General features: G+C 43.4%; 1 pseudogene across 1 annotated transcript in view; it reads right to left on the minus strand.

Annotated features, from left to right (window-relative positions):
- Window positions 1–17,287, minus strand: part of LOC147904482 (serine/threonine-protein kinase VIK-like) — a 57,655-nt pseudogene that overhangs the window by 11,315 nt on the left and 29,053 nt on the right. The window contains exon 5 of the transcript XR_015542891.1: window positions 7,407–7,494. The product of XR_015542891.1 is annotated as a serine/threonine-protein kinase VIK-like (transcript). The remainder of the gene's footprint in view (window positions 1–7,406; window positions 7,495–17,287) is intronic.

Below are 17,287 nucleotides of genomic sequence, written 5' to 3' on the forward strand. Positions count from 1 at the left end.
CGACGTCCCCATCGGCATCATTGGGGTGGACCATCAAAGTCTGGGACCGGCAAGTCTAAGGTCACAACCTATCAATGTAATTACACGCCAACAGAAAGCGGCTACGAAGGACCCTATCATTCCGATCCAACCGAAGCGACTTCTGAGAAAGAAAGCACAAGTTCCTCCACCTCCGCCAAGCAATGAGCAGCCGAGTTCATCTACATCAACTCCCGAGCCTCGAATAAAAGAAGCTCCATTCCCGAATGCAGAGGTGGAGAATGCTCGTTTTCAGGCACTTCAGCAATGGGTCCAAAATGAACAAGCTCAATTTGAGGCTCAGAAACAAGCTCAAGACCCACTCCATGACTTGGCCCAACAAAGTATTGATACTGTACTCGAGCCTTTGTTCCAACAACAGACTCCACAACAGAATGTACCACCCCGTCAACTTGAAGGAGCTGCACTCTCTAGCATCCTGAGTTGCCCTGTGTCCATTCCCATCGGAATCCTCTTACGAAATTGTCCCAATCTCTGGGAGAGTTTCAAAGGATGGATTGAACTCGCAAATCCCCCTCCACCTATGAACGACATTGATGATATCCCTGTGCGGATGGGTGAGAAAGATGACATACGCAACATCACTGTGCCTTTGATCCACAAGGCATATAATGAAATCCAAGCCATAGTGGATGGTGGCGCAGGTGTCAATGTCCTATCAAAGGAGCTTTACGAAGAATGGGGTCTCCCACCAATGCAAAAGGCTAATTTCAACATACGCCTTGCCGATGATTCACGGGCTAAACCCTTGGGAATAGTGAATGGTGTGTCCACAAAGATCGCAGGAGTCCGCTTTTCCCTTCAATTCACAATCTTGGATCTCCCCAAAAAATCCTATCAAATCTTACTGGGACGTCCTTGGTTACGAGAAGCATCAGTCCTCCATGACTGGGGAACGGATAGATTGACAATCCAGAATCGAGACACTGCAGTCAGGGTGAATGTGGGGACAGGAGCTATTAAACCCATTGTTCCTAGAGCATTGGATGACACATCTTCCACGACAATCTCGAGCAAATCAGATCCCTTGCAACAGCATGCCATAGCAGGTGACTCACAAAGCAATGTCAATAACTGGATACAAACATTGGCAACCATTGACAACTGCCATTCATTAGACCCCATCTTTTCACAGATAGATGTTAACACACTACAGGTTGATCCTCCACCGACACATGAAGAACCAATCGATCTAGAGATGCCATTCTTTATGGCTGACCTCGAATGGGATAATGAACCTGAAGAAGGTACCCATACCAATGATGATTCAGATTTTCCTTGGGACCTTGAAACAGAGGCTGCGAATACTGAAATTGAAGATCAAATCTTTGATAATGACCTAGCCATTCTCCATGCCCTAATGGCAGTTGAGCTCCCAAAAATTGAACCTCCACAGTTGAATAACAGTAGAAGATCCCGCAAGAAAGCTGCAGGAGGAAATCGCAGAAAAGCCAAGGCCGAGCACTTCAATGAATTCGAACGAGTCCAAACAAGGATTGTCGAATTGTACCTTGCAAAGTCAGTTCCCTCCAAATCAATACCACCACCTCTTGAATGGTCCCCTGAGGGACTGGAAGGAGTATGTGCAGCACATGAAACCTTACTTGGAAACACCTTACCAGTGGAAAAGTTACCCCACAGTTCCCAACGTAAGAAGTTTCGGAAATATAAGCCACATGTGCGGATGAAGCTTGATCCAGAGACTTCAGAAAAAGAAAGGAAAGAAGAGCCTAACAAATTACTAAATGCAACTATGCCACCCAGTACTCATGACACATCTCAGGCTAGTTCAACCCCATCAGAGGCCGATCTTCGAGAAGTGCCGGAATACTTTAAGAATTATACAAGTGGCAGTGCACCAATAGCAATGCCAAGACCAATCAGAGAATCTGAAGTTCAAGAAACCGATAGCATTGGAGAAACTCCAATCTATGAGGGACCGGCAAAAACACGCACAATAGACCTCGCCCTTGAAGGGGAGGAAGAAAAGTTGGTTTTCATTGGGAAACAGCTCCGTCAAGAAGATGAAAGCAAACTCAAAGACCTCCTAATGGAATACCGTGACTGCCTAGCATGGTCATACAAAGAGATGAAAGGAATTTCACCAGAAGTGGCAGTGCACACGATACCTATAAGGGAAGGTGCTCGCCCTAAGGTATGTGGACCTTATCGCACAAATCCTAAATATGGCACCATGGTTTATGACGAGCTGGAAAAACTCCTAGATGCCGGATTCATCTACGAGATCGAGCACACTGATTGGGTTTCCCCCATTGTCATTGTACCTAAACGCAACAAGAAGCTCAGAATATGCGTGAACTTGAAAAATGTGAATGCCGCCACAATAAGGGATCACTACCCCCTTCCCTTAACAGAAACAGTGTTGGAAAAGGTGGCAGGATCCGAAATTTATAGCTTCTTGGATGGCTTCAGTGGTTATAACCAAGTGCAAATTGCTCCTCAAGATCAATCAAAAACAGCATTTGCTACAGAATGGGGTATTTTTGCATATAGAGTCATGCCATTCGGCCTTTGTAATGCCCCAGCCACATTCCAGCGAGTCATGTTCACAGCTTTCAAGTCATTTTTGAATAAGTTTTTACAGGTGTTCTTGGATGATTTGTGCATCCATTCAACCAAACAGGACCACTTCAAATGTCTGGAAGAAGTACTAATCAAATGCAGGGAGTATGGCATCTCCCTAAATCCAACAAAATGCCAGTTCATGGTCACCCACGGAGTTGTTTTGGGACACATCGTCTCTCAACATGGGATTGCAACTGACATGGACAAAATCAAAATCATCATGGAATTGCCTCCTCCTACAAATTCCAAAGGTGTACAGGTCTTTATGGGACATGCCGGCTATTATAGAAGATTTATATTGCGGTATGCCATGATAGCTAGACCTCTTTACAAATTATTAGTGGAGTTCTTATGGACCGAAGAGTGCGACCGAGCCTTTGAGCTTTTAAAGTGGCGCCTAATCACAGCACCCATCCTTATATCTCCCAATTGGGATATTGATTTTCATGTTCATACTGATGGATCCAAGTATGCAATTGGGAGTGTGCTTTGTCAACCTGGTGAACATAAGAAAGACTACCCCGTCTACTTCGCCAGTCGACAACTCAATGATGCAGAGATCAACTATACAACCACAGAAAGAGAAGCCCTAGCAATGGTGTATAGTGTAAAGAAATTTCGGCACTATCTACTTGCAAATGATTTTGTCTTCTACACCGACCATCAAGCATTGCTATATCTTGTGAACCGTCCGTGTACCACAGGAAGAATAACCAGATGGCTCCTCTTGCTGCAAGAATTCAACTTCAAAATCGTGGTCCGCAAGGGTGCCCAACACTACATTGCCGATCACATGTCTCGAGTCAAGACAGGAGAAGAAGCCACTGGAGTAGAAGACGATTTACCAGATGCCACACTATTTCAAATAGATGCTGTTCCAGAATGGTGTGGAGATATCATTGGGTACTTGATGGCAGGAAGACCACCCCCTGACATGAAAGCAGTAGATGCCAGAAAATTGATTCTAAAAGCTGCACCCTATCAACTCATTGCAGGACAACTATACAAGATGGGCAAGGACCAGATATTAAGAAGATGTGTAATGCCTCATGAGATCCTACCAATCCTGAGTGAAGTCCATGAAGGCATTGCAGGAGGACACTTCCAAGGGGAAGCCACAGCAAGAAAAGTTCTCCTCGCAGGCTACTGGTGGCCAACACTGTGGGCAGATGCCTATGAATATGTAAAAGGCTGTGATGTTTGCCAACGAACTATTAAACCACAACACAAAGACTTCAATCCCCTAACAACAGTTGTTGCACAACAGCCATTTGAAAAATGGGGGATTGATTATGTGGGTCCCATACATCCAGCAGCAAAAGGAACACAGGCACGCTACATCATTGTGGCCACTGATTACTTTACAAAATGGGCTGAAGCTAAGGCAGTCAGAAAGGCAGATGCCAAAAGCACAGCAAGATTCTTGTACGAACATGTGATCACCCGATTCGGATGCCCCATTGAAATTGTGTCGGATAGAGGCACACATTTTGTCAATGAGGTAATCCAAGAACTCTTGTCTGGCTTCATGGTCATTCATAGAAAAAGCACACCCTACTACCCCCAAGGGAATGGACTAGCAGAATCCACAAACAAAATCATATGCAATATCCTCACCAAGGTAGTAGAACCGCAGCGTTCTGATTGGGCAGAGAAACTGAATGCAGCCTTATGGGCATACAGAACCACATTCAAGGTCAGTACAGGGAACACACCTTTTCAATTGGTGTACGGCCTTGAAGCCGTGGTCCCACTCGAGTTTGTAATACCAAGTCTACGCATCGCAATACAGGAACGCATGGGTGATCATGAGTCCTTGAAAGAAAGGCTCTGTCAGTTGGAAAAGCATACAGAGACAAGACTAGTCGCTTATCATGCCATGACAGCAGAAAAACGTCGAAGAAAGGCATGGTTTGACAGGAATCTGAAAGATAAAGACATCGAGGAAGGCGACTTAGTCCTGTTATACAATGCCAAAGTACACAAGGGAAAACTGAAGTATCTAGGTCAAGGACCCTACCGAGTACGAAAGATGAATCCCATTGGAGCTGTGCTACTTGAAACACTTGATGGAGTCCAATTCAACACAACAATAAACGGGAGCCGACTGAAGCGCTACTACATCAACACGCGAGCCATCCCCGACAAAAACGAAGATTTGGGAAACCAAGTCTTCCTTAGTTAGGATTAGATTGTATCACAAGCACTCACTCGCATATGCACGTTTTTGCACATATAGTTTGCACATATAGTTTGCACTAGATTGTTACACGCACACTCACTGCATATGCACGTTTTTTGCACATTAATGATGTTTGAGTCTTAGTTTCCCTATCGAATCCCACAAATAAGCATATAGTTAGACACATCACATGCACTCACATGATTTTGCATAGGCACATAATAGATTGCATAAAAAATAGTATCACACACTTTCATTCCATACTCTCAAAGCATGCAATGAATTCACACGCAGTACACAAAGCTATGCCAAAACTCAAGATGAATTGGCAACAGAGTCTGCAGCCTCCGCAACGAGACCCCCGCCAAACATCACAGCCCCGTCTCCTATATGCAAAAATATCAAACTTGCATACTAATTATCTACAAGCTCAATGCTACGGGTGCAATCGCATCCAACATGTATGCAAGATAGCAAGAAATGACAGCCTCAACAACGAGACCCCCGCCAAACCTCTTCCCAAGAAGATTCGATGGCAGCGTCCGCAACCTCAGCAACGAGATCCCCTCTGGCAATCATAATCATCTACCCCTCCTTAAGAGGAGATCAGTTTCTTGACTATTGACTACAAATTGTGTGGTGCAAAAGAATTACAGCAGGAACGACTCGCATACCACAAGCTAAATAGCCACTGAATTACGCACATGGCATCCCAACTCTGAAATCAAAATAAGCCATAACCCGAGGACGGGTAATAAAATGGATCCGGGAGTATGTTGACTCTGTGCCAACATGAACTTATGAAGAAAGAGAAGGTGATACAACTTTGTGATACAACTTTGTGTTACAACTTTGTGTTACAACTTCTAGACACAACTTTATGTTACAACTTTGTGACACAACTTTGTGTTACGACTTTGTGTTACGACTTTGTGTAACAACTTTGTGTAACAACTTTGTGTAACAACTTTGTGTAACAACTTTGTGTTACAACTTTGTGTTACAACTTCTACATGTAGAGAGAGAAGGTGTTACAACTTTGTGTTACAACTTTGTGATACAACTTTGTGTTACAACTTTGTGATACGACTTTGTGTTACATGCAGAGAGAGAAGCTCTCCAACTTGTATAAATACCCCATAATGGAATGAAGCCCACACTCTTGGGGCATTGTGTTGAGTCTACGTTGGTATTCCAAGCATTTGTCTCAAGTGTCCATGCTTCCTTGCACTGCACGTCCAAAAGCATGTCCTAACCTTGCAACCCTTCTCCCCTCTCCTCCAACCCTGCAACCCACCCTCTCCCTCTCCTCCTCCCTCCTCCTCCTTCCTCCTTCTCCTCCTCCTCCCTCCTCCTCCTCCTCCTCCTCCTCCTCCTTCCTCCTCCTCCTCCTCTCTCCTCTCCCTCCCTTCTCCTCTTCCCTCCTCCTCCTTCCTCCTCTCTCTTCTTTCACCCATGCTCTTACACCTTCTTCCTCTCCCACTCCTATGCTTTCCTAAACCCTTAAACTCCATGATCTACGAGGGAGACGAGTTCTCCACCATGTACTCTACTCTAAACCTTGGACCCTCCTTCTAACCCTGGACTCCTTCTAAACCTTGGAACCCCCTTCTAAACCCTGGAACTCTTTCTAACCCTGAACTCTTTCTAAACCCTGGATCCTCCTTCTGAACCCTTGAACTCTTTCTAAACCCTGGAACCTCCTTCTGAACCCTTAAACTCCTCCTAAACCCTACAACCCCCAATGAAGGCGAAAGCCTTTATTACCCCAGCAACAATGGTTTACGTGTCTTTTACACATGCTTGCATTTTGTTTACTCACCACACTTAAGCCTACGTCTCTCACCGGAACATGACTCGAGGTCCTAAGCTACACATATACTACAACGACAATTCCAATATATCTGTAGGTGACAAAAAGCCTCGGAACCCTGCAACATAGAGAACCCAGCTCTTCCTACGAAAGCGGTAGGAAAGAGCCAACATTTGTTTTTTTTTTCAACACAATGCCCCAAGAGTGTGGGCTTCATTCCATTATGGGGTATGTATACAAGTTGGAGAGCTTCTCTCTCTGCATGTAACACAAAGTCGTATCACAAAGTTGTAACACAAAGTTGTATCACAAAGTTGTAACACAAAGTTGTAACACAAAGTTGTAACACCTTCTCTCTCTACATGTAGAAGTTGTAACACAAAGTTGTAACACAAAGTTGTTACACAAAGTTGTTACACAAAGTCGTAACACAAAGTCGTAACACAAAGTTGTGTCACAAAGTTGTAACATAAAGTTGTGTCTAGAAGTTGTAACACAAAGTTGTAACACAAAGTTGTATCACAAAGTTGTATCACCTTCTCTTTCTTCATAAGTTCATGTTGGCACAGAGTCAACAACTGTGCCTTGCTCTTCAAGATAATGCATGTTATCTTGGAGAGTGATCTCTTCAGGAATGTACACATTACCATTATTAAAACCAAGCCATAAGCTGAACGATTGCCTAATTATCACTTCAAATTTGATCTTAGTAGAAGTGACTTGTATTGACCTCACGGCCCCCTTCTCCCAAACAAAGACAAGCAGAATGATAAAAATTTTACACACCTCATACATTATCATCGCAAAAATGAGAAGACATCAACCTTTGTATCATATGGCTTGTGTTCAAAGACTTCTGGAGCCATGTAAAGGTCTGCAATTTCCAAGATTAAATCAGATAAGAAAGCACACATACCTTTTGAAAGGTCAATATTATGTATTAAAATGTCTAGACATTACATACAACATGCCACGAAGGTTTAAGAGATTGGTTACCAAGAGGTACAAAACTATATTTATAACTATATCTAATTTTACCCTTCTTAAGAGTGGATTGGTTCATAATGGCAGAGAAAAATTCTATGGCCATAATGGCAATTGCCATATCTGTCTTTAGTGAAGAGGGCCAGCAAGAAGTAGATAGTTCATATAACAGAACAGCAAAGGTGTAACGGCATATCAGTTTTGTACTCTGGTGCATTACTCTGGCCTTCTTTTGTGTTTCAGTAAGACCAAAGAGAATGCTCCATAGGAAAGAAAAAATAACCTTTTTTTCCTATGACAAGTTGCAGAGAATCCTAAATGCCACATGTATTTTGAAAACAAGAGTTCCACAATAGTGGAGGACGTTAACAAGACTAACCTGAAATAAAAGTACTTTTTAAAAGTTTGCATGCCAGACAGATGATACCTAGAGACATTTTCTAAGGATTTTTTTTTTTCATGAAAAAGATTTCTATTAAGTATGAACAAAACCCACAAGAGCAGACTCAAATTGGAAATACAACATGCAATGCTAAAAAATCAGGCGTCAAAGGCCAAAAATGCTCTTTCAGAAGAGCCAGAAAACAACGATGGTTGAGGTTGAAAATGCCATCTCAAACGTACTGTAAACTCCGAGAAGGAGGAGCCTATCCATTCCCTAAGGAAAGTAACCCTCCTAGTAGAGGCAGCCTAGGAGGAGCCTTGCATGCTCATCCAAGAGGCCATCAGTGTATGTATAGTATCTGTCCAAATACTAGGCAAAGTGTGAGAGGAGTAGACCTGGAATCCATCCAACGCCTTTGTGCATCTGGCTCTCTAGATATGCCATGCTGAATGCTCGCCATAATCTCCCAAGAGGAATCCACTGGGGCACACACAACTTTGAAGGGTAAGGCTGGAACATCATCAAGAGAGCATGCTCAACTAAGTGTCGCCAAATCGAGAAAGCCCAAGAAGAGTCATGCCTCTCATAAAATATCTAAGGTTTTGAAAGAGAAATCCAAGCAACCGATCCCCAAGTCATATAAGAAAGAGGAGCGAGCAAAAGTACTCAAGATTCTAGCAATCCCTTTGGATAGGGGCTGCCAAGATGCTCAACACTTTTATTCTCTCTCATTTCTTCATGACCCGGGGATTACTGGCTTGGTTCTCTTTGTCAGGACCTCAGATTTTTTATGAGTGGCAGGATGCTTCCTGGGCCATCTCTATTTGACTACACCTAGTTGAGTCTTGTTCTCTAGAGGATGTGCCTATCTCCTGATATAGATCAGTACATGCTGATGTGGATTCTGCTTGGGAGATATTGGGGTCCCCCTTTTTCTATGAGACTACATCAGGGTTGAGGTGGCATTTTCAGCCTCAACCATGATTTCTCTCCAGCTCTTTTTGAGTATTTTTAACTCTTCTAGAGTGTTTTTTCTCATGCCTAGCATGATATATTTCCACAACGAGCTTACTCACGTGGGATTTTTTCATACTTAATAGAAGTCTTTTTCATGAAAAAAAAAGACATTGTTCATAAGTGTCATAAAAGTTGTTGGAGTAGTAGTTAAACCAAATGGCATTAGTTTAAACTGATAATGCTTGTATCTAGTACGAAATGATGCCTTACGGACATACTCTTCTCTAATTTGGACTTGGTGATATCTTGATCTTAAATCAATTTTAGAAAAATATTTTGCCCCATGCACTTGATCAAAGAGCTCATCAATGCGAGGCACAAGATACTTATTTTTTATGTGATTTTATTTAAAGCCCTATAAGCTATGCATAAATGCATAGTGCCATCTTTGTTCTTTACCAATAAAATTGCATAATTTGGAAATCCAAGGCATCCAGATAACCTTGAAATTCCACCTCCACACCATGAATCATGGTGTCCCAAACCTTTTTATCACTGCCCTTTACTAGAGAGACCACATATTTATGGGCTTGGACTCTCTAGCAACTTTAATTTCTTAACTAGTGAGTAGTTTAAGAAATCATGTGTTGCACTATCATCGACCATAATTCTTACCCTTTGCCCCTTTATTTTTCCATGCATCCTCTGTGAAGATTGTGGGAGAGAGGGAAGGAGTCTCACTTGCGGCTTTCTCACATGCACAATGGGGGAATACACACAAAGGTGGAGGCTGAAAACAGTTTTCCTCTTCTTGGTTGTGAAAGCCAAAAGAACTCAAGTACAAAGAAATAGAAGAACCCTATATGTGGGTCTCAAAACCAAACTCAACTAACTAAGGTGGCATACTAACTGAGCCACGAACTAGTGTAGATAAGGATAGCTGTCATCCAGCTATTATTCGTGGGCGGTGTACCAACCGCATCTCCAGCTAACAAGTCGGTGACATAAGTACACAACGGTCACCCTGGCATATCTCGAGTGGAGCTCGATATCTCAACACTCCCCCTCGAGCTCAATCCCAAATCCTGTACCACACCAAGCAGGTCTCTGAACTTGCGCAGCTTCTCTGCGCCCAATGCTTTCGTGAATATGTCAGCTACCTGATCCTCTGTGCTGACATAAACTAGATCAATAAGACCTAGTAAAACCTTCTCCCGCACATAGTGATAATGCACCTCAATGTGCTTTGTTCTGGCATGAAAGACTGGGTTCTTTGCCAAATGTATACTACTCATGTTGTCACAATAAATGACAACCGGCCCATCTGTAGACTGATGCATATCATAGAGTAGCTTATGCAACCAAGCTACCTCACATGCAGCCATTGCTGCACCCCTGTACTCGGCCTCTGTGCTCGACAAGGCAACTGTAGGCTGTTTCTTGCTGCTCCAAGTGACTGCAGTACTCCCAAAAGAGAACACATATCCACTGGTAGATCGTCTATCTGAAATGCTACCAGCCCAATCAGCATCAGTGTATCCATGCAACTGTATCTGAACCCCAGCCTCATAAAATAGTCCATACTGCAATGTGGACTTCACATACCTGAGTATGCGTCTAGCCGCATCCAAATGCGATTTCCTTGGAGCCTGCATAAACTGACTTACCAACCCAACAGCATAGCTCAAATCTGGCCTGGTAATAGTCATGTAAATCAAACTTCCTACTATGCGTTTGTACATAGTAAGGTCTTCCAGAAGCTCACCTGCATCTGCGCTCAAATTCACATTCTGCTCCAAAGGAACTGAAATAGGCTTACAGCCTGTCATCCCATATTTGGACAGCATGTCCAATCCATACTGCCTCTGTAAGAGCTGTATCCCACTTGGTGATCTAATCACCTCAATGCCCAAGAAATAACGCAGCTCTCCCAAATCCTTCATCTCAAATTTCTGCCTCAATAGCATTTTCACATGAAGGATATCTTCATCACTATCACCTGTGATGATCAAATCATCAACATAAATGACCAGCAGCATAATCCCTTTCTCTGTTTTTCTCACATAGAGTGAGAAATCTGCCTTGGAAATCTGAAAGCCAATAGTGACAAGATACTGTCCTATCTTGTCAGACCATGCTCTAGGTGCTTGCTTCAAGCCATACAAGGCTTTCGTCAACCTGCAAACAAACTCAGGATGAGTAGCATGAACATAACCTGCTGGCTGCTCCATAAAGACCTCTTCTTGCAAATCACCATGCAAGAAGGCATTCTTTACATCCATCTGATGTAAAGACCATCCCTTTGATGCAGCCATAGCAATGGCTGCTCTTACGGTTTCCATCCTTGCAACCGGGCTGAAAGTTTCTTCATAATCAATGCCATATGTCTGTGCATACCCCTTGACAACTAATCTTGCCTTGTATCTATTCACAGAACCATCTGCATTGTGCTTGATCTTATAAACCCACTTACAGCCAATTGCATTCTTGCCTTTAGGCAAAGGCACCAATTCCCATGTAGCATTAGCATCCAAGGCATCCATTTCTTCATCCATGGCTTTCTCCCATTTTTCATTTCCCATGGCTTGCTCAAAAGAAGTGGGTTCTGGTTCCTGTATCACTTTGACCATATAGGCATAGTGAATGGCTATAAATCCATCATATTTCAGCCTATCCACAGGATACCTAACCCTGGTAGACCTACGCAAAATAGGCTCACTTCCAGGTGCTCTCAAAACATCCCTGGTCTTCCTTACTCCAAGTGTAACAACAGAAGGAATACCCAACTCATCATCAATGCTCTGTTCTGAGCCACTGGATTCACCATCCACATAAGAGTGACCTGCATTCACATCATACATGGGCTGATCTACCTTCTCTTTCCCTTTTCGTGATACCTGCGTACCACTCTCTGCATTGCTTTGAGGGGATTCTCCTGATCTCAATCTGCCTGTCCATGGCAAAGTATGTGAACCACTGGTAGAGGACACTCCAGGTCCACTGATATTTTGTGATTGCTGTTGTGCATTCTGTGCAGCATTACCATTTTGTGCATCTACATCAATCATCACATTTACTGGTTTATACCAGCTGCTCATCTCATCAAAAACAACATCTCTGCTCACTGTGAACTTACGTGTAGAAGGGTTATAGCATCTATACCCTTTCTGCTGCAGAGAATAACCAATAAAGACGCACTTCTCAGCTTTTGGATCCAACTTGGACCTCAACTCATCTGGCACATGGACATAGGCAATGCAACCAAAAATCTTCAAATGAGAAATATCTGGTTTCCTACCAGTATACATCTCCTCTGGCGTCATGCCATGTATTGCTGCAGTGGGAGTCCTGTTCATTATATAGACTGCTGTAGCAACTGCTTCAGCCCAATAATAATCTGGTAGATCTTTTTCATTTAGCATAGCCCGAGATACCTCTCCAATATGCCTATTTTTTCTTTCTGTAATTCCATTTTGCTGTGGGGTATGACTGCATGAATATTGCTGCTTTATACCATGCTCCTGCAAGAACCTTGCAAACTCATTTGAGAGGTACTCTCCCCCTCCATCTGACCTTAGGCATTTTATTTGCAGGCCTGTTTCTTTTTCAACCATAGCTTTGAAAGCTTTGAAGTGTCCAAACACTTCACTTTTCTTTTTCATAAAATACACCCACAGTTTTCTACTGAAATCATCAATAAATGTGACAAAATAGTGATAGCCTCCAATAGATGCAGCTTTTGTAGTCCACACATCAGAGTGGATTAATTCCAATGGTTTTTTACTCTCTTGAACATGCCTAGGAAAAGGTTTCCTTGCCTGTTTCCCAAATTGACAGGCTTCACAAACCTTGTGCATTTCTGCAACCTTGAATTTAGGCAATCCTGCAACAATATTTTGGGCTTGCATTGATTTAAGTCGCTGTATATTAACATGACCAATGCGTTTGTGCCAGATATCAATATCTGCAACTACATCGGTCCCATGTGCAAACATTGCTGCACTCAATTCAGGCATGTCTGCATCCAACGTAAACATCCTGCCCTTCTTCTTTCCTTTTGCTATCAAGCGACCATTATTTTTCATATCCTCAACAAAGCATCCATGAGGATTAAATCTGACCTGCAAGCCTTGCTCAACCATCTGACCAACAGAAACCAGGTTCTTGGTGATGTTCGGGACATGAAATACATCAGACAAGTATTTCTTTTTCCCATCCTGCATAGACAAAGGAATTTTGCCAATCTACACAATAGGATGTGCAGTATCATCACCAGTCTCCACAAATCCTGGCTTTTCCATCTTCCTTGCATCTTGCATCCATTCTGCATGACCTGTCATGTGGTTTGACGCACCTGAGTCAACATACCACACATCATTTTGTTCTTCTGCACTTGTCACAGAATTGGTCATATGCTGCACCATAAATAGATCCTCATTTCTATCATCACCCTGCCTACTAGAAGATGCATAATTGCCTTGCTGCAATTTTCCATTCATAATGTCATTCTGCTTTTTGTAGCAGTCCTTAGCCATATGACCCATTTTGCCACAATAGTAGCATTCAACATTGCTATTTGCATTTTGGCTTCTCTGCCATCCACCACGGCCTCTTTGGCTCCCCCTGCCTCTAGAGTTACCACGTCCTCCTGCATAGGACTGGTTTTCTTGCGTTTGCTGCATATTCTGATTTCTACCACGGCCTGCAGATCGGCCTCCTCTACCTCTGCCTCTACCTCTGCCAGCATTTGAGTAGAAGACAGTTTCTTTTGAAGTTCCTGCTGAAGAAGATGCACCACCATTTCTCTGCTCTTCAGAAATTAGAAGAGCAATCAGCTCCTCAAAATCAGGAAATTTATCACGGACGGCAATGGATGTCCGGAACTGTGCATAATCCTTTCCTAGACCATTCAAGGTCACAGAAACCAAATCATCATCATCCACTGGCGACCCAATGGAAGCAAGTGCATTTGCAATTTTCTTCACTTTCATGTGGTAGTCATTTATGCTCAAATTTTCTCTCTGCACATTGTGCAACTCCTGTTTGAGTTGCATTTTCTTGGCTTGCGTATTTGTGCTGTACATTTTTGCCAAAGTAGCCCATGCCTCCTTTGGCGTATTTGCATCCTGAATATGCACAATCCTGGAGTCTGAAATGCTGATAGACAGCCAGTACATAACTTTCCTGGCTCTCTCATGCCATCCTTTGAATGCCTGCATTTCCTGTTGACTGGGAACATTAGGAAGAACAGGTTCTTCTTCATTTCCTGTAATGAATTCCCAATAGCCTTTTCCCATTAAGAAATTCGTCATTCTATACTTCCATACCTGGAAGTTGTTCTTGTCAAGCTTTTCAGTGACAATCTGTGAAAGAGAATCAGATGCCATTACAGAACACTGCAAAATATTCTGTCACTGCAAAAAACACAACTTTTACCACACATGGGCAGATCTGCAAAACTGACGAAAGTGGTATTTCACCACACAGTCACTTCCTAGTGACGATTTTGCATCAACAGGCAACAGGCATGAATCTTAACTCCCAATATCTCTGCACACAGGCATACGATATGCAATTTCTGTGGCACCTTTCCACCGACTAGCCGCACAGTGGTCGCACAGCCAAAAACAGGGCCTTTTTCCGAATGCCTGCGAAGGACTTCCGCCTTCAAAATGGGCCCCGAAACGGCCTCAACCCGCAGCATATACTGCGCTCTCGCCACACCGCGAAGGGCGTCTCAATCTGAAACAGTGCACTCCTGCACTTCTGGCTGTGCTACCTGCAGAGATTTGCTCCCAAACTTGAAATAGGAAAGCAACACTGGTCCTCTTACCAGGACACCACGAACTTGGCTTGCTTTCTTGAGCTCCTTACCACGAACAAGGCTCTGATACCATGTGAAGATTGTGGGAGAGAGGGAAGGAGTCTCACTTGTGGCTTTCTCACATGCACAATGGGGGAATACACACAAAGGTGGAGGCTGAAAACAGTTTTCCTCTTCTTGGTTGTGAAAGCCAAAAGAACTCAAGTACAAAGAAATAGAAGAACCCTATATGTGGGTCTCAAAACCAAACTCAACTAACTAAGGTGGCATACTAACTGAGCCACGAACTAGTGTAGATAAGGATAGCTGTCATCCAGCTATTATTCGTGGGCGGTGTACCAACCGCATCTCCAGCTAACAAGTCGGTGACATAAGTACACAATGGTCACCCTGGCATATCTCGAGTGGAGCTCGATATCTCAACATCCTCATTAAATCATGAGGACCAAAGGTGGGCTGCCACATTGCTGATGATAGACAACACATGTGGGTGCTATCTTCATGATAAACCTCTATCTCAATATACTTTTTAGTACCATTAAGTGGCAACACATGCACCGCATGTACTTGTTTTTGTGGAGGTTTATTTGGGGCTTTCACTCCCACTTGTTTGTTTTTAGGACAGTTCCAAGCAGCATGGTTTATGCCCAAACAATTGAAGCAAAGATTTTCTTGCTTGGCTCTTTCATAATCCTCTTTCTTCAAAAGATGATATTTTTGTGTTTGAGGTTTCTTAGGTGGTGCCTGAGAAGCCGCCTTCTTGAAATGCCCATTCCTTTTCAAATTGGAAAATTTGTTAAACTTAGGAACAAAACTTGTTTGTTCCGAAGGTCCAGCTTTGGATTTCCCCATCGTGTCGTCGTATATGTAGGCATACTTAATTGCTTCTTTAACGGTCTTGCGAGAATTTCTTCTCACCTCGACCTTATAGGTGTCTTTCAGACCTCTCACGAAACCCCTTATCTTCTGGAATTCATCGATTCCTTTCAACTTAAGGATTGTCTCCCTATAGTTTGCTATGTAGTGGACTAGAGTGTTCTTACCAGTGTCACAAGAAACGTTTCTAGAAACACGTTTCGAGAAATGTTTCGAGATTTATTTTTTTTGCTGCAAAAAAGAGACTTCTATTAAGTAAGAAAGAAACTCGCTAGAGCAAGCTCTGAGTGGAAATACAACACCATGAAATCATGAGGATAAAAAAAACCCCCTCAAAGTGAGGTGGAAAACAACCAAGGCTAAGGGTGAAAGTGCCACTTCAACCCTGTAGGAGTCTCAGAGAAGAAATGAGAATCCTTCCATTCCCTGAAGAAAGAAGCCCTCCTAGCTGAGGCTGCACGGGAGTCTCCCTGTATACTCATCCATATGGCCATCAAAGTATGTACGGTGTTTGTCCAGATACTAGTCAGTGTGCGAGTGATGAACCTGAGTACCCTCCATAGCCTCTGAACATCTGGCTCTCCAGATATGCCAAGATGCTATGCTCACTAAAATCTCCCAAGAAGTATCCACCGAGGCATGTACATATGTAAAAGGAAGGTGTGGTACCACATCCCCAATGAACAGGACTTAATCTGATGACGTCGAACCAAAATGGCTTGAGAGGAGTCAAGTCTCTCATAGAATACTTGAGGCCCTGTAAGAGAAAGCCAAGCCACTGAGCCCCATGTCATAAAGAATGGGGAGTGGGCAAAGTGAATGAAAATCCTGGCTACCCCTATCCAAATCATCCTCCCCTATCTGCAATCCCATAAACAATGGTGAATAGTCTCCGAAGCAGAGAGGCAACGACTGCAAGTAGGGTCCGAACCTGGATCTCCAAAGGTTCACTGCAATCCCACCATGGATAGGAAGCCAAAAGAAGAGAGTGATCTTTCTATTTTTGTGGGATTTCCAGAGTCTCCTCTAGAAGCACCTTTGCAGATCCGCAGTGATATCAAATGTCTCCCAATGAAGAACTCTGGAAGGTCTCCAGCCTCTACTACTGAGCTAAAATCTCTTGGTATTACTGACCGTGTAACGAAAGAAGGGGATGCTCTTCTCTTGATTCCCTGCATCAATCCACTCCCACTCTCCAGGGTCCCACTGCAAATACCTAATGGGAACTCTCCCGTAGAGCCAAAGCCTCCAAGACCCGGTGGAGAGTAGCCGGGGGTCTAGGTTGAGGAAACACATTGAATCTGATCCCTGCACCAAAAGACCTACAACCCTGATAGGCTGAAAAGCAGACTCAAGCAAGATGTCCTCTGGGGATTTGAGCAATCTGCCACCATCCTGCACAGTAAAAACTAAAGCATCCTCCTGTGCATCTTGAAAAGCCAAAACCTGAAGCGGAACACCGCCTCTCATAAAAGTACCTGCCTAAGTGGAGCAAGTGAGTGGCATATCATCTATGTCTACCCACTCCTTTGGAAGGGCTGCCTCAATCTGCAAGCTCCTCCCTGCACTCCCTCTGAGATGTCCTATCAACTGAGACTTGGTCTCCTCTGGAAGCCTGCGGAAAGCTTTCCAAGACCCCAA

Source organism: Dipteris shenzhenensis, chromosome 2 (genome assembly GCF_047967505.1).
Source record: "Dipteris shenzhenensis isolate YYH24624 ecotype China chromosome 2, Dip_SZ_1.0, whole genome shotgun sequence".
Taxonomy (NCBI): domain Eukaryota; kingdom Viridiplantae; phylum Streptophyta; class Polypodiopsida; order Gleicheniales; family Dipteridaceae; genus Dipteris; species Dipteris shenzhenensis.